At 29.9% G+C, this 22698-nt stretch overlaps 1 protein-coding gene and 1 non-coding gene across 3 annotated transcripts in view; one reads left to right on the top strand and one right to left on the bottom strand.

The window, feature by feature from the left end:
- LOC142330201 (uncharacterized) overlaps nt 1-22698 on the top strand; it is a 747772-nt gene that overhangs the window by 529431 nt on the left and 195643 nt on the right. The gene's annotated exons all lie outside the window — the stretch shown is intronic.
- On the bottom strand, nt 19562-19634 carry TRNAV-UAC (transfer RNA valine (anticodon UAC)). Its single transcript has one exon. It is a non-coding gene; the product is annotated as a tRNA-Val (tRNA).

The raw sequence follows: 22698 nt of genomic DNA on the forward strand, positions 1-22698 counted from the left end.
TCTTTGTTGACTTTTCGTGGTGAATTCTCCGCAAACGTAACAAAAAATATTTGGAAAATTTTTACAACATTGATTTTTATTCATTGTAAAATTTAAAATGTTTTAATGAATGAAAGTAAACTAGTATATTACAGAAATACTTAATTATAAAAATAATTAACTTTTAATTTATTGATACTTAATTACTTAAAATACTTCATAAAATTGTTTCACCATGGAGTGCAATAAAACACAGCGAGAAACACACAATTTAACAAATCTTGAGGTTCAATAAAATAATACCAAAACTTCTTCTATAATAAAAATCTTTCACTAAATTAATGGCATCACTTATGAAACAACCTTTATAACATGTTTATGATAAAACAACTACCACAACTAAAGAACACAGCAAGTCATACCAAGAGCTTAACTCATACTGAAGAAAATTTCATCACGTTGAATTACTCGTTACTTGACTTACCTATACATGTCTGGTTTGACATAAAATGACATCATTTGACTGTTATGTATCAAATGTAGGTCTACAGCATGCATCGCAGTATAAAATCAGATGTGAAGAAGGAAACATACAGATCTACAAACTTATTTTTATTGTTTTTTCTACGAATAATGGAACAAATAAATTTAAGGATTTGTAACTTACCGTTACGTGATGGGTTGTTTTGGAATACATATTCAGATTCAGCATATAAAGTACTATATAGCTACTATGTATACTCCCATATATACTCTAATAATACTATATACCAACTCCCGCATATTCCCAAATTGTACCGATTACAGTACTTTCCCTTCTAGAGATATAGCGCTATCTAGACGGGAAAGTAAAAGATATTATGTAACAATGTAGTTATGCAAACCTCATTTTTACTTCCTTGTACGAAGTAAAAGAAATATTGTGATCGCGAAAAATTTCGGTTTTCATATTTCAACGGAAATATTCATTTTGATCATCCCTGAATCCATTTTGACAGTTTCGGCGTGATTCTTGTACGTAGTATGTAATTACGTACGTATGTATCTCGCATAACTCAAAAAAAATTAGCCGTAGTATGTTGAAATTTTGATTTAGGATTTGACTTAACCAAAACTGTTCAAAAAAGCCCAAAATTCAAAACAAATTTGTATTTTGAACTTTTTCTTAACTGCAGTAAAAGCCCTCATTGAGAGCTTTTCAATGACATATAATAAGTGGTACTTATTTTCATTGGTTCCAGAGTTATATCTAAATACAATTTGAATTAATGAAATACTTGGATCGAATCAGACTTCATTTTTTTTCTTTTTTTTTAATTTAAATATATTGATTTATCAATAACTATTAGCCTCCGATTGTAAAAATTATTTTGCAATAAATAATAACTTAATTGTATCAGTAAAAAAGATAAAAATATTAAAAGATATCAGAAGTTATTAATGAAATAAAATTTTATGTACTTTTCATTTTAAAAAAAACATGTATGCAATTTAATAAGCGTACAAGGAAGTCAAGTAGTGTCCACATGATTTTATTTTTAGCTAATTACTTATTTTAAATCTTTTTTTATTAATAATATATTTATAAATTTAACAGAACTTTGAAATATTCGAAGAGTAATATAAATAAATAAAATTTTTTAAAAATTAATCAGAACTAAAACGTATTTTTCTTCATGAGAATTGTTTTTTTCTTTCAAGATTGAAGTATTTTTTCAATCCTTTCTTTATTGCCACACTTTCTACACTTCAGTAACCGCCTATAGTGTACGTGCGCGGTCGATGTATGTGCTTGTGCGTTAGTAGTAGAATATAAGCTTACTGGAATTGATTTTTTCTTTTCTAATAATATAAATGACATATTAAAGCACCGTATAAGGTATGTTATTATGATAATAAATTTTTCCCTTTCTACAAAATAACTGTCCTTTTTACTCTTCTAAAAAAAAACGTTTCTTTTTTATTTCTGTCGATAAATTTGGGTTAGAGAGCTTTGATAAAACAAAATTATTTAATAGCTGTTTTTTTTTGTTGTTTTTTGTAAATATTTTTGTTTATTCCTTAGGTGTTTATTTTTAAGCAGAGAATCAAATTTTGTTTTTATTATTACAGTATTTTAACACGTTCTTTAAAACAAACAAATATTTTCTACACACAAATTATTTATTATATATTTACAAAATTATATACACTTCATAAGGTTCTGTACTATTTTAATGATTTTAACTACGGTTCTGTACTATTAACAGATCGTAAAATTTATAGATTTCTAGAAAAAAAAAGAATAATAACCGTGGTTGAAATATGTGATGTTAAACTTGTGAATTTAGCGGAAAAGTTGTAAATCTTTATACTCTTAAGTTTGTAATTTATGACTACAATGAGTGTTTGCAATATAATCTATTAAAAATCTCTTTCGACACGCCGGAAGGCGGAGGTAGATTTCACCGGTGCTAAGTAGGGGATAAAAAAGATTTCCACCTTAAAGTTAAGAAAAACTTTTAATTTACTCAATACGACAATGGTTGCACGTGAAAAAAATGTTCACATCTTTAGCTTACGACAAGCCCACCTTCTTACAATTCTAGCAAAATTTTGGTCATCCCTTGCCGTAAGAGTTGGTTATATCAAAAATTGTTTCAAATCAACGTTTTAGGTAATGTTTGGAGGATTAACGACTACTTTAAATCGATTCGATACTGTGCTTATTAAGGAAGGTATGATTTTTTTTTGTCTTCAAAACTCCATTTTTTCCACCCCCTGGCCGATGGTTGGTGATATCAATAAACTTTACTTACATAAGTTCTAGGTTGTTATGCAAAAAAATAGCAGGATATTTAAACGAATTTGATATTTTACTTAATAAGAAAATTATAGCGATATTTTGTTTTTTTTAAAAAAAAACCTCCATTTCCACTCCCATGGCCCGATTTTGGCCGTTAACAAACTCGACCGAGATTTTCTGACGATTTATTTTTAAGCAACAATTGTAAAGTGATTGCCATAAAATTACGGCAGTAATTTACAAGAAAGTGATATATATCTATAAACTTCTGAACTGACGGGGTTTTGAGGTCTGGGGGATGTGAAAAGCGAAGATTTGTCGAAATTTTCCGGAAGTTGAATCTTGGTATCCATTGCAATAGGTAACTAATTTTCTCATGAAATTTACCTAAATAATTAGATTGTCCAAAAATATAATGAAATAAACTATTTTGTAATTTTGGGGGTTTTACCCATTTACAACCCCCTTAAAATTGGATAATTCATTCGGTTTGAAAAATAGATGTTTTACATAAAAATAAAAATGAAAATTTATTTTTTAATTATTAAAGATCTTTTACTGATTTTGAATAGAAGTCCATTTAAACCCATGATCTGTTTATATTAAACATCGTCTCTTTAATTATTAACTCTCACGTCATTATTTTTATTTAAATATTTTTTAGTAAGTCATTTAAAAATAAAGTGATGCGTTGATATTAAATTGTAAGATCCTCTATCCTATTTCTATTGTATTATAATATAATATTAAATTTAAACTTTTTTTTTCATATTATAATTTACTGTAAGCGTGTCATTCATTACACGTGTATTGTTCTTATTTTTTTTATAAATTTTGTTTTTATAAGATAGGCATTTTTAATATTATTACGTTCTATTAAATGAAAAATGTTTTATCTCTTTAATTTTTAAATAACAAATGTAATAATATTTTTTATTACTTTAGACCAGAACACTCGTTTATAATTCTGTTTTTTAATATGTCGACATTAGAATATAAGCAACAAATATACATATGTAACCTTTCACTTCAGCATTATTTTTTTTTCTGTTTAGCCTCCGGAACCACGTAAGGTATTACTTTAGAGGATAATATGTATGAATTAAATTAAGTATAGCCTTGTACAGTCTCAGGTCGACCATTCCTGAGAGGTGTGGTTAATTGAACCACCAAAGAACACTAGTATCCACTATCTAGTATTCAAATCCGTAAAAACATTTTTCTTGCCTTTGCTAGTAGTATTTGAACTTTAGAACTTTACTATTTATTAACAAGGTACCCTACCGAAAAATATTGTAAATATAGCGAAAATATGCTTCACCATTATATTTTAAGGAATATATGCAATGACCGGTGAGAATTGGGTTAATATGCAAAGCATATAATCCGGTCTCTACCTATTAGCGTTTATTCGTTGTTTAATAAATGAAATCGATAAGAGTTTTGTAACAAATTTTTCTATTTTTTTTCTTATCACATGGAACGATTTAACATTGTTTTATTATCTATTATTGTCTGTTAAATATATTTAACATGTATTTTTTTTTTTTAACAAAATTCTAAATTAATAACTTTTTGATAAAAGAAATGTAATCTCTTATACTTTTTTGATAACAGTATCATTTTGTTAAATTTTTGAGCGGAAGAAATGATATATCTGCGACTCTTACCGTACGGTTTACATTTTCATGGTAATTTTTTTTTTAGATTACATTTAATAAACATGTTGGGGGAATGGAAGAATATTAATAGGACATATGTTATGAGCTGTTTCTAAGATAAATTTATAAAATGGTCACATAAATTTGCTATTTTCATCTATGAAACCATTTATTTAAAAAAAAAAAAACATAAATTTGGTCATAACCAAATATTAAACCAATTTAGTAAACAGATATCCATCAACTTTGATCGAAATCTTGATATTACATACGGACACAAAAAAAGGAACAGCCTTTTTCATAAACTTGAACATTATGCTATTTATAAAGTATACAACAACGATATATTTAATGAAAAACCAATTCACATTAAAAAAAAAACCAGTAGTAACCTCAATTGAGCAAATATGAGGTACAATACTGCCTATCAAAACTGTGGTAAACATTTTGATGTAGACTATTAATAAAAGTCTTATTATAAAATCTGGATTAGTTGACTTTGCAATTTTAAATTAAAATATAAATCGAGTTTTGTAATCAAACGGCTGATTTATTGATTATTCATTTTTTACTTAATGATTGAATAACTTTAATATTACATACAATCCATAAATACAACCAATAATAATTTTATAATGTAAGTAAAAAATAAAAAAGTTAAAATTAGAAATCAGTTATTGAAACAGATGATGTCTATCTAATTAAGCAGTCAGTTAAAAATATTTCATAATAAGTTTTCTTTTTATAAAAAAAAACCACAACGAAAAAAGAACATCATTCAACAAGGGATTTATTTAATTATAAAGTTTAATTAATTTCCAGTTAGAAAAGTGTAAAACTGTCATGTATTTAACTTCGTTAAATAAAAAGTTGTTAAAGAGACAAGATAATTTTATAATAAAGTTATAACCACGAGTTGTTGAGTGGTTCTACACTGAATAAATTAGAAGCTTATTAGTTTTTTATTAGAGTACGATGTAAACACATAATTAACTCTACACCCCCACTCAGTGTGTACGTCGTACACGTTACTGATTGTGTGCTTAAAAAAAATTAGTTATAATTTTTAGTAATTGATAATTTAGTAGAAAATTTAGGTTTCATATATATTACTTAAAATTTAGATATAATTTGAATCACTAATTTTTACCGACTTTTCGAAGAAAAGTTTGGTGTTACTTTCGGTCGGTATATAATTTTGACTGTATAAAATTTTGTGGCTCAAAAATCTACAAAAATACTTGATCAACTTCACTGAAAGTTAGATATCCTATAGTATTTTATTTGAAGTCATGCAGGCGAAATTTTGATGAAGATTACTTGAGTTACGCTCAATTTAAGATCGACAACAGAGAACATAATCTTAATATGAGGTTAACATAACATTTGAGGTACAACATAACCTCAATTTGAGGTTTTTTTTTTTTATCTTGTCTACTCCCCTGGGCCGGACCGACTTGATGGTATTACGCCATCCAGGGGAGTGTCCGTTACTCTAATAGGCCCTCCCCACCTACCGGCTATATACCGGCATGACAGGTCAGGCCTACCGGTTGGCTCTTTTGAGATTTTTTTCCCTTTTTTAACTTTGTCCTTTACAACAACATACCATACCTATGTGTCGTGATGTGCTGTTTGGATCTTTTTCGTTTACTTTTTAAACCTGATATATTTTTAAGTCAACCCAAGGAGTCCTCAGCGGCTCATCGAAACCAGCACACCTCAGCATGCTGGCTCTCACCGCTGAGGCTGTCCACCCAAACTACAATCTAAAAACCCATATTCCTTTCATCTATAATTTTTTGTTTAAGGACTGACCTTATGAACTCTACAACCTTTCTCCAATTCTCTACCCTACTGAGCATATGATCTATTATCTCTCTCGGAGTCTTTCCGTCAATACCGGCATTGTATCTTAGTATTTGCCATCTTTGGCAATTCAGGAAAGTATGCTCTACATCGTCACGTTCGTTACAATATATGCATCTGGTCCATCTGGCTACCCCAGCCTGCAGCCATCTTTCCTGCCATATATTATTAATATCTTGTCTGACTTCATTATCCATACGTCCTAACAACCTCTCAACCCTGTGTCTAGCAATGAGATCAATAGAGGGCACACCAGGAGCTCTATGCTTTGACATAATAACGTTCAGGCTTTTAATCGTTTTCTCTGCGCTATAACAGACGTTCAACACATGTTCAGTGAAACGACAATTTCTTTGCAGAGTAACTCCCAAGTATCTCAATACCTGAACTTCAGCAATGTTATTACCTTCTATATATACGCGCTTATGTAGTGAACCAAGTGGTGAGTAAATTGAAACTTGAAGTATAGTGGTGTAGGGTCTACTTGTTAATCGAACGTATGTAATGCGTTGAACTAAAAAATCACTGCGTTTCTAACTGCGAGATAATGAGCACGTCGAATGTGTCGATGAGCATGATTTCATTTATTAAACAACGAATAAACGCTAATAGGTAGAGACCGGATTATATGCTTTGCATATTAACCCAATTCTCACCGGTCGTTGCATATTTTCCTTAAAATATAGTGGTGAAGCATATTTTCGCTATATTTACAATATTTTTCGGTAGGGTACCTTGTTAATAAATGAAATCATACGTTGTAGCCGGCTAAACCTATTAGCTGCACGTCTCTTAGAGCGCACTTAGCAGTCGCGGAACAGTACTTCTGATAGTTTATGTCTACAGAAGTAACAAAATGTTAAATAATTGCAAATTCATGATTGCCAAATTTATCCAAAATTGTGTTTGACTTTATATTACCCCTGCTAATTATATGAGTTCGATTAACAAATGAAATTGGGCCGCTAATAGTTGTGTAAAAAAATTGTCTATTTTTTGCTTATTATATGGAACGCTTAAACATTTGTTATTATCTGTTAATGTATATCTATTGTATATTACATACATTTAACATGTATTTTTTTTTAAACAAAATTCTAAATTAATAACAGATTTTGGTAATAGAAATGAGTCTCTGAACCTTTTTTGATATCAGTAACATTTTGTTAAATTTTTGAACGGATGAATCTTATCGAAACTATATCTTTTTTCCTGTTTTAGCCTCCGGGAATTACCTTTCAGGGATTACTTCAGAGGATAAATGAGGATAACATTCTAGGAAATGAACCTCGACTTTTGATTTTAATTTCGTAAAATCGTGGTATATATATATTTACAAATTCGGGTACAACTTACTCTTTTAACTTCGTAAACTGTTTTTCTTTTTTAATTGTTTGAAATTGATTTTGTAAGGTTACCATTAGATTAAATATTTTAAGACCAGTGTTTGTGTGTGTGTTTTTTTTTACTTGTTTACTTCTTTGTACGAAGTAAAGGAAGTATTGTGATCGAGAAAAATTTCAGTTTTCAGATTTCAATATCCATTTTGACTAGTTTCGGCGTAACGTCTGAACCTACGTACGTATGTATCTTACATAACTCAAAAACGATTAGCCCTAGGATGTTGAAATTTTTTATTGACTGCAGTAACATCTAGTTGTGCACCTCCCCTTTTGATTGCAATCTATTAGACCAAAAAGTTTCAAAAAGCCGAAAATCCCATTTTTTTTTTTGCATTTTGGATTTTTTCTTAACTACAGTAATTAGCCCTCAGTGAAAGGTTTTTAACGATTCATAAGTGGTAGTTATTTTATTGGTTCCAGATTTATAGTCAAACCCACAAGGTTATTCTAGTGGTGAACGCATCTTCCCAAATCAGCTGATTTGGAAGTCGAGAGTTCCAGGGTTCAAGTCCTAGTAAAGCCACCTATTTTTACACGGATTTGAATACTAGATCGTGAATACCGGTGTTCTTTGGTGGTTGGGTTTCAATTAACCATACATCTCAGGAATTGTCGAACTGAGAATGTACAAGACTACACTTCATTACACTTATACATATCATCCTCATTCATCCTCTGAAGTATTATCTAAATGGTAGTTACCGGAGGCTAAGCAGGAAAAGAAAGAAGATTTATAGTCAAATAAAAGTTTAATTAATGAAATATTTGGATCTTACAAGGGGAAGGCACATTGGGTTCGATTCCGACTTCATCTCCTTTTTCTCTAACTTTTTTTTTAATTTAAATATATCGATCTATTAATAATTAATAACATCTGATTGTAAAAAACGTTTGCAATAAATAATATTCAATAATAACAATTAAAAAAAATATGTACATATCAGAAGTTATATATGAAATAAAATTTTATGTACTTTTCATTTTAAAAAAATGTGTATATGTAATTTAATAGACGCACAAGGAAGTCATGTAGTGTCCATATAACTTTCTTGTTATCATGAATGATTTTTTATTCTATATATATATATCAGGATTAAACGAGTATTTACAGTGACAATGTGCAAATAAATAAAATTTTGGTCATTCCATATTTGTTTACCAAAAGAAAATTGAAGTAGATGGAAATAAATCATAATTTCTTTAAGTAATTTGCTTGAGGTATAATTTTCAAAACACAGCTACAGGCATTTTTGTGAACAAATCGACTCGCCGACAAGAATTGTTTTTCGTTTATTCGTAATCCTAAGGCTTTATCAAACTCGCTTATTAAATAAGAAAGAAAATTCTTTTTTTACTGTTATTAAAAAAAAATAAAGAGAACTAACTAGAGTAAATGTTGCGTAGTAGCCATCTAGGGAGTACGTAATCTCACTTAAAACTTAACGGTAAGTAACTTTTAATAGATGTAGTAAAGCCAACAACGGTATATGTTACGATATTACTCTGCAGCTGAATTTTGTTTCAGTTTTTTAACTTTTATTTAATATTAATGTTTATGATTAACAATTAATTGTAATATAAACTAGCCAAAAATATTCGTCTTTTTTAAAGAAGTCTGATATCAACGGCTTTGCATTACTCTATATTTTTACTTCTTACTAATGGACTCGACAATGCTTCTCTATTGCTAAATTTAAGTGTATGAATTAAATCATTAAAAATCTTATAAATAAATAACCTAAAACTTCTTTTACTAAATTTAATGTCGTTGTATGTATAGAGAGATATCGTCTATATAGATTGTCTTTGTCTACGTCAATATCGACTTCCTCAGACAGCTGTGATTAAATATTATGTTACTAGCCGGCCCTTCTAGCCAGAACCAAGTCAATCAGGGCCAAGGTCAGCCCAGGTGAACCCCGGAGCCAACTCTGGGGCTCTTCGAGGCCTACGCAGAGCCACAAAGCTCATTTCCGTCGCCATTCCCGTCTACTCAGAAGACTCTATCTCTTAGACCTCCGCACTGTACGTTAACCTCATGATTGTGAGAATAATACTCATAAATAACAATTAAAATATTCAGGGTTCATAGAAACTTGAAAAGAAACTAATTCGGGCTTGTCAAACAGTTTTCCTTCCAGCCGAATTGGAAAGAAAACTTTTTTCACGGGCCGAAAGAAACATTAAAATTAAAAAATGTTAAATACATAAACGATTCATTTAAATAAACAGAATTTTATTATGGAATTTGTTATACTTTTATTAGATTCATTAAAAAAAAAAATGTCTTCACAAATATAAGTTGAGCTGAATTGAACTATATTTCTTGCCAAGGTTTTTAAATTTCCGTATTTTCCATAATTCAGTTGCTTATAAAAAAGCTAATATTGAAAAATTTTTGGCGAGCCCTATAAATTCATACACGGGCCGTATGTTGGGCATGCCTGAACTAAATCATTAAAGACAGACTAATAGTAGCTCTCTCTTTTCTGTTTAGCCTCGAGAAACACCGTAAGGTATTACTTCGGAGAATGAATGAGGATGATATGTATAAATGTAAATGAAGTGTAGTCTTACACAGTCTCAGAGGGTCGACCGTTCCTGAAATGTGTGGTTAATTGAAACTCGACCACGAAATAATACCGTTATCCACGATCTACTTTTCAAATCCGTATAAAATTATCTGCCTTTACTAGGATTTGAATCTTAGAATTCTTGACTTCGAAATCAGCTAATTTGCGATGACGAGTCAACCACTAGACCAGCCCGATGAGCTAGAATAATAGTACCTTTTCTTACTTTTTCCTGTTTAGCCTCCGGAAATTACCGTTCAGGTATTATTTCACTCGATGATTGAGGATTATATGTATGAGTGCAGTCTTGTAGTCTCAGTTTGACCATTCCTGAGATGTGTGGTTAATTGAATCCCAACCACCAAAGAACACCCGTATCCATGATCTAGTATTCAAATCCGTAAAATAGTAACTACCTTTATCAGGATTTGAACCTGAGAACTTCGACTTCAAAATCAGTTGATTTACGACGACGAGTTTACCACTAGACCAACTCGGTAGGTTAAAACAAGTCTTATTTTTCATTATATCTATTAATTTGGTGATTCTAAATTATTTTGTTGAAGAAGTTCATTTTTCTTTTCATTTTTTTCAAGATAAATATTTTTTTAAACGAAAAATTAAATTTTCTCGATAAACGATTTGAAGATGTTTTTCTTCTATTTATCATTGACTAGTATAAGTAAAGCTTAAAATTATATAGTTTGGCCTCCTTCTGATATTTTAAATATTTTTGGGCTAAAATTGAAGGTTTTGGCTTAAAAAAAAAAATAATACACTTCCCGTAATCGAGAAAGTTTTAGCTCACGTATTACGTTAGCTGCTTGAGAAAGATGAGTACGTAATTTCCCTTCATACCTAATGTTGAGAATCAGGGTTATTTAAATGACTTTTAATTTTTTAAATTATATTTAATTTTTTTAAATTGTTATAAATGTTCACGTTTTTTGTTGCTCCTGTTTAAATTTTGGAACTTTAATTTTTATTTAATATAGGACTTTTAAATTTAAATACCTTCGGCTTCGGACGGATTCATTCGTCTCTTTACACTTCACTCGGTTCCTTTCGGATGCACTCGGCTCCTGACGATTCAGCGGCTTCATATACAGTATATATGCAAGCTCCTCCTCACTTCATTATACAGTCGTATTCCAGTCTCCGAGTAGTCTAGTATTGTTTAAAAATGATTTCAATCATTAATACAATAACTTATCATTATATTTATGGATACAACAATTTACATTCACATGTGTATATGAATAATATTTACAAATCACAATAAAAATAATTGTAATCGCAACTACAATAAAACTTCATTTATTAAATGAATTGGCACTAATTTTCTACACCTATACATATTACTTTCCCGGCTGCAGCTTTACTGCTGTTGCAGCTACATAAATATAAAGGACATATACCGGATAAATATACCGCTGGCCAAAACTTTGAGTTTTTGGGTGTATTTTTTTTTTACAAATATCGACATTTTACGATCTTCTTAGATCCCAAAAACAGAAAAAAAAAATTTTCCAAATTTCCGGAAGATGACGTATTCATTTGTGTTGAATTGTATTTTCATTAATATTTCCGGACTGGCTCAACATAAATTTTTCGAAAATGGCTCAAAAAGTTCTATATGTTGGCTGCTAATGAAACATATACAACAATTAAGTTTTGATCAGTTTCAGGGATTAATTTTTGAACATAATTAAAAAGGGAAAGTGGTAGTATGCCCCATTTCCTTTTTTCTTTTTTTTTTTGAGTAGTGATCGAAGAAAATTGAGCTTTAGTATGTTGAAAATACGTAGTATGTTACTTAAAATTCAAAACGTCAATCGAATTTAGAGCTGGGGGATATCCAGTTTTATTATAACAATTTTTGCCTTGTACCTGGAAAACCTGTTGAATAAAAAAGCCTAAATTTAGCACAATTATTAAGTTTCATATATATATATATATATATATATATATATATATATATGAAACCAAATAATTATGTCGGTCGAAAGCATCCCTTCTCCAATAAATTAGGAGGTATTTTTTTTTTTTTAAATAAATATGATAGTAGAACTTAGGCTGGACTGACTGTGGTGTGATAATCCATCGGCTGACTTGACATGTGAAACAGAATGTTTTTCGATTGATTTTTTCTTTGTTTCTAGAAATTTTTATAAAGATAAAGAAAAAATTCTTGATGTATGTCCATTAAAATATAATAAACATTATTTTAAGTTGACGTTGGACTCTGTATGTAGATGGATTTTATAAAATATATTGTATCACTGAAACGAAACAATATTTATTCATGAAACTTTATAGGGTTTAAGGTTTCACTCTTTTACATTTTGGATAAATTTATTGCAAGAAGTTTTGGAAGTTAGAAAAAAAATTATTCAACATGGATGTAATTTATAGTACAAGATAACACATATATAGAACGTCCAAAACACAATAAATATTGTAATCACTTGTTAAATAATTATTACTTAAACACATTCTTTAATGCAACTTCTTTGTATTTTTCTTGACCGAAACATACAGGTACCAGAACAGAAATTTGTAGCGTAACGAAAAGGTCTATATCGTCCTGCTTTAATATCTCCCTAACTATTAGTCTCAGAGACCTAAATACGGTGTCATTTTATAACTTACATGGTCAACTTGCTGATACGACTTTGAGTTTGCGTCACTGACGAGCGGGTTGATGGGGAGGGGGCACAGCGCAGATCGGTCAAAACTGGCGCTCTCGCTCATTTCCATTCAGTGTAACTCACGACTTAGACGTGATAGCGCGGTGATTCGTGAGTTTATGTTTAGATTTTGTTGAGGAAGGTCGATTAAAGTAATAATAAGTCTATTTTGGGCAATATTTATGTTTAAAAAATTAAAGTAAACGTGTAAAAAAAGTATAAAAATTCAATACTATGTCAGCCTCGGCCCGCGTAAAAGGCGGCCGGAAATATAAATTACGCATATCGTGGGAGAGGAGAGGTTATGGACCACGCACAGGTACCCCGAAGTCCGGTGCCGAGCGAGCGAGACTGTTTTGTGAGCGTCGTAAAGCTGGCACGGCGCGCTTAGTGAACGACGCCGACGGCGCGTGCACCTCTACCGCTGCTTATTATGCTTTACGTCTCTTACTTCTCATATCATAGACTAATGTTGAACAAAATTGTCGTCGAATATTAGTCGAGATAAATATCATATACCATTTAGTGTCTGTTTTATGTTAAAATTAAGTTTAGTATTCAGTCAATGTCTCGTTTTTATTTCAATCCGATACACTAAAAGTGACTCGGTGACAAATAGACCGACCAATTCGGCCAATTTATCTGTATAGTTGGCCAAATGAAGGAACTAAAATTTTCCATTGGAGACTTTCAGTTTTGTTAAAAAAATTACGATGGTGGCTCTCCCATTTAACTCTACAGATAAGTTGGTCAGTCTGTATCTTGGAGGAACTTCATCCAAGGTCTGTAACGTTTCACGTTAAACCAACGGCTGTGCGCCCCGTCATAGCCGCCCCCCACGAGTTTTTTAAGATATTTTTAAATGAAAGTGGTCTCGCCATTATCTCAGGCCAAATTTTCATATTTTTTTTATGGATTTTAACCGAATGTTTTTTCCGTATCATTTCCTTTACGTCTTAGTGAAAATTAAACATTACTGTTTTACTTTAAAAGTGTATGTATTTAAAAGTGTAATAATTATTTTTATATTATATTATTTATTCTTTTTAGTAAATAATTTTTTAACAGAATTTAGGATTTTTTTTAACCTATCGTTTTTTCAGTATTGAAACTATCGTTATAATTCAGATTTCAGACTTTTTTTTTTGTCTTCAGACATTTGACTGATTTGATGCAGCTCTTCAAGATTCCCTATCTAGTGCTAGTCGTTTCATTTCAGTATACCCTCTACATCCTACATCCCTAACAATTTGTTTTACATATTCCAAACGTGGCCTGCCTACACAAGTTTTCCCCTCTGCCTGTCCTTCCAATATTAAAGCGACTATTCCAGGATGCCTTAGTATGTGGCCTATAAGTCTGTCTCTTCTTTTAACCATATTTTTCCAAATGTTTCTTTCTTCATCTATTTGTCGCAATACCTCTTCATTTGTCACTTTACCCACCCATCTGATTTTTAACATTCTCCTATAGCACCGCATTTCAAAAGCTTCTAATTTCTTCTTCTCAGATACTCCGATTGTCCAAGTTTCACTTCCATATAAAGCGACACTCCATACATATACTTTCAAAAATCTTTTCCTGACATTTAAATTAATTTTTGATGTAAACAAATTATATTTCTTACTGAAGGCTCGTTTCCCTTGTGCTATTCGGCATTTTATATCGCTCCTGCTTCGTCCATCTTTATTAATTCTACTTCCCAAATAACAAAATTCTTCTACCTCCATAATCTTTTCTCCTCATATTTTCACATTCAGTGGTCCATCTTTGTTATTTCTACTACATTTCATTACTTTTGTTTTGTTCTTGTTTATTTTCACGCGATAATTCTTGCGTAGGACTTCATCTATGCCGTTCATTTCATATGTCGATTTCAGACTATAAAACAACAAAGTGTGTTACAAAAATTTGTAAAGGGCTTTCTATTACAAAAATTATTGTAAATAAAATGATAGAAACGATTACAAATTTGTATAGTACATAGTACGAGTGTATGTATTTGAAACTAATATATATATATATATAGAGAGAGAGAGAGAGAGAGAGTGAGAGAGAGAGAGAATCCCACGAAGAAACTGAGACCTTTTCGGGACATGTTCTACTGGTGAAAATAATGAAACGATTTCATATAAACATAGCTCTTTAAACGCTTTGTTTTACAGTTACGGATAGCAAAAGATTTCTTCCAATTTCAGGTCCTCTAATAAAAAGAAGCTCTACTGTAATTTTTGGGACCAAAATTAAGGAGAAAATTGGTGGTTTCTTATGTAATTTGAGCTGAGAAATAGGATAAAACAGGTCCCAGAACTGTAGCTCCAGTAGTTTTTAAGATATCCGACGTAAAACACAAAATTCGGCATCAAAACCCAATTTGTTTTTATCTTTTTAGTACAGCAACTTTGTTAGATGAATAAGAAATGTGGAAAATTAATAACAAAATTTCAGAGAATTTAATTATGAGAAACGTAATGTAAATACATCCAATTAAAAGAACATAAAGACTTTAAAAAATCGGTTTTTTATTGAAATCGAACAGACGAAAAATAGGCAGAAAATCGTATTATTCTTTCTTTACGTGATAAACTTTATTTTTAAAAACGAAACGCTAATTATTGAAAATCATTTTAAAAGAAATACAAAGTTTATAAAATAATATTTTATCTGTGTGTATTCAATGATTACACATGTAAAAAAAATAATTTTATAAAAAACTGAACTGAAATGTTTTTTACTTTAGAAATACTTAAAATATGTTATCTTATATTTGTATAACAAAGCAATTTACTACAAACCTAAAAAAAAAAAAAGTTGTTTTAAGACACCGAATTTTGTGTTTTACGTAGGATAACATAAAAACTGTGGAGTTACAGTTCTAGGATGTTTTATCCAATTTCCCAGCTTAAATTACATAAGAAAACACCAAAATATGGAGTTTTCTTATTACATAAGAAAAATCCTTCATTCCCAAAAATTACAGTTGGGCTTCTTTTTGTTAGAAGAGCTGAAATCCGGGCGAAACCTTTCGCTAGCCGTAACTTGTAAACAAAGCATTTCCAGATCTATATTTATATGAATGGTTTTCATTTTTCATCAGTAGAACATGTCCTGAGAGTTTTTACATTTCGTCGTGGGACACACACACACACACACACACATGTATATATATACATATATGTGTGTGTGTGTGTGTGTGTATTATTTAGTTCAGAGCCACTCATTTGGGGTCCTGGAATATGCTTCATTATTGAATATTTGATTGTATTTTAAGCCATAATGATCTTCTACGGCGCGAGTAATAGAGTCTCAGCCTTTCATCTGGAGGTCTCGGGTTCGAATCCCGGTCTGGCATGGCATTTTCACACGCCCTCAAAACATTCATCTCATTCTCTAAAGCAATAACTAACGGTGATCCAGGAGGTTAAAAAATAAATAAATAAAGGGGATCCGTTATCCAGTTATATAGAGAAGATCAGTGGTAGTAAGTAAATGATCAGCTGTTATTTCCAATCTATGGACATAATTAGTTATTTTATGGTACGTCGTACGGGTGGAGGAATAAATTATACGTGATCAAACGATTGGGAATTATTTCAATCGTGTATAATTGTTAGCGATGAAAACGCTATCATCTGTATTTTATAATTATAATTTACATAATATTAATTTTTTCTTCTACTATTAATTTAATTATTTTTTTTATTAAATCTATTTATTTTTAAATTCGTTACCAGACCGTAAGGAATAGCCTTTGGCTTAGATTTGACGTGCGAAGCAAATGCATTGTGCAAATCTTATTTTTTTTTTTTTTTTATATTATTTTTTTATTTTATTAAAAAAAGAGAAATATTTATATTTTCTTTTAAAAAGAAAAAGTTATATCATGACAAACGAGTTTAATATTAACGATATTACATAGAAATATATTGCGGTTTCCATGTGTAACTGTGTTTAGAATATCCGCAGCGGTTTTGTACGAGTACGATAGAAAGATCCATCATAATCATCTTCACACATGTCATTTTTAACAAACAGTTGTAACCTGTTTTTCTATTTCCTCATTCTTTCTCTTTATATGTATTTTTTATCTCTTTCTCGTTTGAAATTATAACATATACGACGATACAACACTTCTTAGTTGTTGCTTTTTCCCCTTCTCTATTCTCGCTCGCTCACTACGTACGCTACGTGTTGATTCTAACTTAGTTTCTAAAAGAAATTACAGATAGCACCACCGTTCTGTTTCCGTCGCAAATCTAACATATGTATATATATATAATACACATACGCGTATAAAACGTTAATTTATTGTGTGTAGATGCTATTATATCTTATGTTGAACGTGTACGCGAGTATATGAATATCAAAAAGTAAAAGGAAAAAAATAATTCATCATTTTTCCCCTTTCCTAATATTATATTATGAAAAAGGTCATTAATTTTTAGGAAGTGCTTTTCTTTCATGTTCATGTTGAGTTATGATAAATGTTACGTAGTGTATATTACGTTAAATGTTAATTAAATAATTCAGAAATTGTTGGCTTCATATAATACGCGCAGTTATCTATTATTTACTGTTTTTTGTTTTTTTAATTTTGTAAATTGCTGATAAAAAAAGTCTGTTGTCCGTTCATTACTATGAAGTGTTTAAAAAATATATTAATAATAATGGGTGTGTATCGTAAACACACCCATTACTCTGTAAGTTGCATGTCATTCGATAATACAAATTATATAAAAAAAATTTTGTTCACCTTTCAAAACAATAAAATGCGCTTTTATGAAATTAAATAATTCTTTTAATTGATCTATTTTATTTGATTTACGTATAATCATATTGATTCCTATCACTGTAGGCATTGGATTTCCACGAAGTAGCTCATTTAGTTTTACATCTTGACAGTAGTTTTTATTATTGTATCCACGATTTATCTCTTTTTTTTACTGAATTTCTTCTCATGTCACAAGTGAGTTCCCTGCCTCTTCCTCTGGGAATTCCGTCATAAAATCTTTGTCTCTATGACATTTTATTACTTTCGAAATGTGCGATCAGTGTATCTCTATTTTACACTTTAATCATTTTTTCTTTGTCTCTTTACCATTTCGTGAACTTCTTCATCTGCTCTTCTATCATTTCACTTGTCTTCTTTTTTTCCTTTTTCTCTTCCTACTTTTTTTTTATTTTTTGCAAGATATTTTCTCTTTTACTTTCAACATTTCCCTTCAATTTATTCACTATGAAATTATTTTGTTTAATATATAAATCGCAACAAAATTCTTCTACCTCCGTAATCTTTTCTCTTCATATTTTCACATTCAGCGGTCCATCTTTGTTATTTCTACTACAATTCATTACTTTTCTTTTGTTTTTATTTATTTTCATGCGATAGTTCTTGCGTAGGACTTCATCTACGCCGTTCATTGTTTCTTCTAAATCCTTTTTATTCTCGGCTAGAATTACTATATCACCAGCAAATCGTAGCATCTTTATCTTTTCGCCTTGTACTGTTACTCCGAATCTAAATTGTTCTTTAACATCATTAACTGCTAGTTCCATGTAAAGATTAAAAAGTAACGGAGATAGGGAACATCCTTGTCGGACTCCCTTTCTTATTACGGCTTCTTTCTTATGTTCTTCAATTCTTACTGTTGCTGTTTGGTTCCTGTACATGTTAGCAATTGTTCTTCTATCTCTGTATTTGAACCCTAACTTTTTTATAATGCTGAACATTTTATTCCAGTCTACGTTATCGAATGCCTTTTCTAGGTCTATAAACGCCAAGTATGTCGGTTTGTTTTCATTTAATCTTCTTTCTACTATTAATCTGAGGCCTAAAATTGCTTCCCTTGTCCCTATACTTTTCCTGAAACCAAATTGGTCTTCTCCTAACACTTCTTCCACTCTCCTCTCAATTCTTCTGTATCGAATTCTAGTTAAGATTTTTGATGCATGACTAGTTAAACTAATTGTTCTGAATTAATAATTACTTAATTAAATAATCAAAATATTGCGTTAATTAGTCAAGGTTAACGAGCGAAGCGAGCGTACGTTAAGTTGGGTTAGACCATGTTCATAATTTATATTTATAATTATAAAAAATAATATGTAAAATATGTTAATATGGAGAATGTTTAAAATGACCAGTATAAAACAGCATGTCAATGTGTTTTCTCTAATGTATTATTGGGTTATTTTTATTGAGTTATAGAATTATTACGGTATTTCTCTAATGTTTTATTCATCGATTATTATAACATTTTTATGCGAAAAAAGTGAAGGACGTAAAACAAAAAAGTACCTATTATTTTATGAGAGGTGAATTTGGGTTTGTTATTCTTGAAGATTGGTATGACGTAAGGAGTGAGTGACTTACGATTCATATGTGATCGGTCACAATTGACTTTATTCTCCTTTTTAAGGGACTATATAAGCAAGTTAGCACATTATTTTTAATTAAATGTGAATTGTATTTGCACTTATAATACATTAAAAATAAAAACTAATAAATAAATATGTATATATATAAAAATAAGGTATTTTTAAAAACAAAAAAAAATGTTAAAAAAACAGAAAATTAAATTTCACGAGAAAAAAAAATTCATGATTCCGGCCAGGATCGAACTGGCGACCTTCTGCGTGTAAAGCAGATGTGATAACCACTACACCACGGAACCGTTCATTCTAGTTCACCGTAATATGTTCTATATCTATTTTTCAAGTTCATAAATATGTATATTTATTATCGATTTCGAAGCGAATTTTTTTTTTTAACGTAAACTATTAAAAAGGGAAATTTTATTGAAAATAATATCAACTGGTGTATCCTTTAACTATGTAGTTCCCTTTCCTACCACTAGAGCAGAACACTACTCGTTGTATCGAATTAAAAAATAAACAAACCTAACTCGTGTTCGGGAGTAGAATTAGAAAAACTTCTTGCATAGTTCTGCGTAAGGAGACCGACTTTTCGTTTTTGTTTCCTTTACAGAAAGTATCAACTCATTGTAACCTAATACTTAAGAAAAAATGTTTATCCTTAAAAAATAGTTATATGTCTAAAAACCAGTACGATAAAAAATTAATTTTTTTTTTAATTAAAAAAATCTGATGTGGGCACTACATAACTTGCTCGGACGCCTATTAAATTACATATCCACATTTTTTTGCTGTACTTCATTTAACTTACTTCATTTGAAAGTGAGATACAATCTCAAAGCGTGAAAATTATTAATTCGGCAATCTTACATGAAATATTAGGACAGAGTAAAAGTTCCTTTATTACTCGTATTACTAGATCACTACTACTCGTATCTTTGTGAGTTGTTGATTAACAAATGTTTTAGATATCTAGTGTGTCGTATAAATAATAGTGAATAATAATTAAACTATTCCGTTTATTGAATTTCTGTATACTGGTTACAAATATTAATTTCGACCTTACGGTGTAAAATATTCAGTTTTTATTATTGGATTATTTGGTGAATAATCACAAATTATAAAGGAACAATCTTTCTTTAAAAAGAAAGATAACATGAAGAAATATATCTCAAAAAATGACAGGAAGATGAATATAAAGAGGAAGAAAATGTTAAAACAAAAGAAAAAATAAACAGAAAGAAAAAGTTGCAAACAAAGAAAGAATAAAAACGTTAAAAAAGATGATAAATATAAACAGGAAGAAAACGTTAAGACAAAGGAAGCAATAAAAATATTAACAGAGGATGATGAATATAAAGAGAGAGAAAATTGAAAACTAGAGAACGTGTACATAAATTAAGATCAGAAGAATTACATAAAACCAAAGAGCGATTAAATGATCGACAACAAAAAACAAATAAACCAAATGATTAACTCCGACTTAGGAAGAATATTGTCTGACAATATCACAGGAGTAATGAACTAAAAGATAAGAATTTTTTACAATTTATTAAAGATCGCGAATGTGTGCCTCAGTGTATTTGTTTTTCTTGTGAGGAGGGTCTACTTTTCAGTCACTCTGTAGTTAACTTTAATGTAGATAAAATTAAACAGAAATTCAAACATAATTGAATAATATTCAACATAATTAAACTAGAAAATCCAAAAATAATACTATTCTGAATTATAATTTTCAATTAATATTATTAAATAATCAGTTGTTTCATCATCTCTATTAGATATACACATATGTAATAATGCCTATTAAATTACACATACACATTTTTAAAACTACATAAAATTTTATTTCACTAATAATATCTGATTTATTTTTGTAAAACTTTTTTTAGAATCACGGGTTAATAATTATTAATAAATCAATATATTTATACTTTAAAAAAAAGTTAAAAAAATAAATAACAGAAAAAAGAAAGGAGATGAAGTCTGATTCGAACTGATGTGCCTCCGTTGAACCAAATATTTCATTAATTAAAATTTCATTTGGCTATATCTCCAGAATCAATGAAAGTAAGTACCACTTATTATTATATCGTTGAAAACCTCTCAATGAGGGTTTATTACTGCAGTTAAGAAAAAGTCCAAAATCCTTTTTTTTTGGATTTTGGGTTTTTTTGAACACATTTGGTTCAGTCGATTGCAATCAAAAGGGGAAGTGCACACCTAGATCTTACAACAGTCCTAAATCCAAAATTTGAACATCCTACTCGTATAATAGCTGTAAATGTAAAAAAAATATGCGTGCCGGTTAATGCACAAGTACCCAAATTTAAAGTCATTCACCACTTTGATCGTCGTAAGCGCGTATGAAAAAATACCACTACATATTCAACATAACCTCAACTTTTTTAGACTTTAAATTGAGCGTAACTGAAGAACAACTCACCCAACCGTCATCAAATTTATTTGGACATGAACAACTTCAGAGAACACTGCTACATCACATCTAAATTTCAATTAAATTGATCTAGTAGTTTTGGAAATTTTCGAACCACAAAGTTTTATGCGCGCGCGCGCGTGTGTGTGTGTGTATAAGGAACCCCGATTTTAAGTAAAGGGTGTTTTCGTACTGCTCATACTTTGAAACGTAAAAAAAAATCATTTTCATACCCCCCCTACCACTATGCCACCGGAAGTAATTTTCTTCGAAAAGTCGGTAAAAACAATTCCTAAATATCTTTGCTTTATTGAACTTTGTACAAAAAATAAATATCTATTAAATTTATATTTCTATTTATTTATAAAGTTGTTAAAAAGTAATCATTTTTCTGATTTTTGCCAACTTCTCGCATACCTTATGCAGAAAATTTTTTTTTGTCATAGAAATATAAAATCCGACATATATATTTACCACTAACCAGTAATTAAATGAAATAATACAGAGAAATTTTAAGATTTCGTTATGAAACCCAAAAATAATCGGCTTAATAATCAGAAATTTAAAAAAATAAATTTAAAAACTCGGTATTTTAGAAACTCCTATGTTACAAAACCAATATTCGATAAAATGGATTTAATATTCTGACCGTTATTTATGAATGACGGTAATATAGAAAAAAGGTTTTTTCTTGAACATGTTACATCGCTCTCAGAAATAATTTAATGCTTTTTTAACACATAAGTCGTGATAAATGTAAGAAGTGAAATGAAAAGATATTAACAATTTATTACAAACCGTGAGCCAAATCTGTCTGGAATGCGGAAATATGTGTTATCTTTTTTATTTCCAGTTTTCCAAGAAAAATTAACAACATAATAGATTTGAATATAAAAATAACTTCAGGATATATCATGACCTTTATT

The sequence above is a fragment of the Lycorma delicatula genome, chromosome 9 (genome assembly GCF_047948215.1).
Source record: "Lycorma delicatula isolate Av1 chromosome 9, ASM4794821v1, whole genome shotgun sequence".
Classification (NCBI taxonomy): Eukaryota; Metazoa; Arthropoda; class Insecta; order Hemiptera; family Fulgoridae; genus Lycorma; species Lycorma delicatula.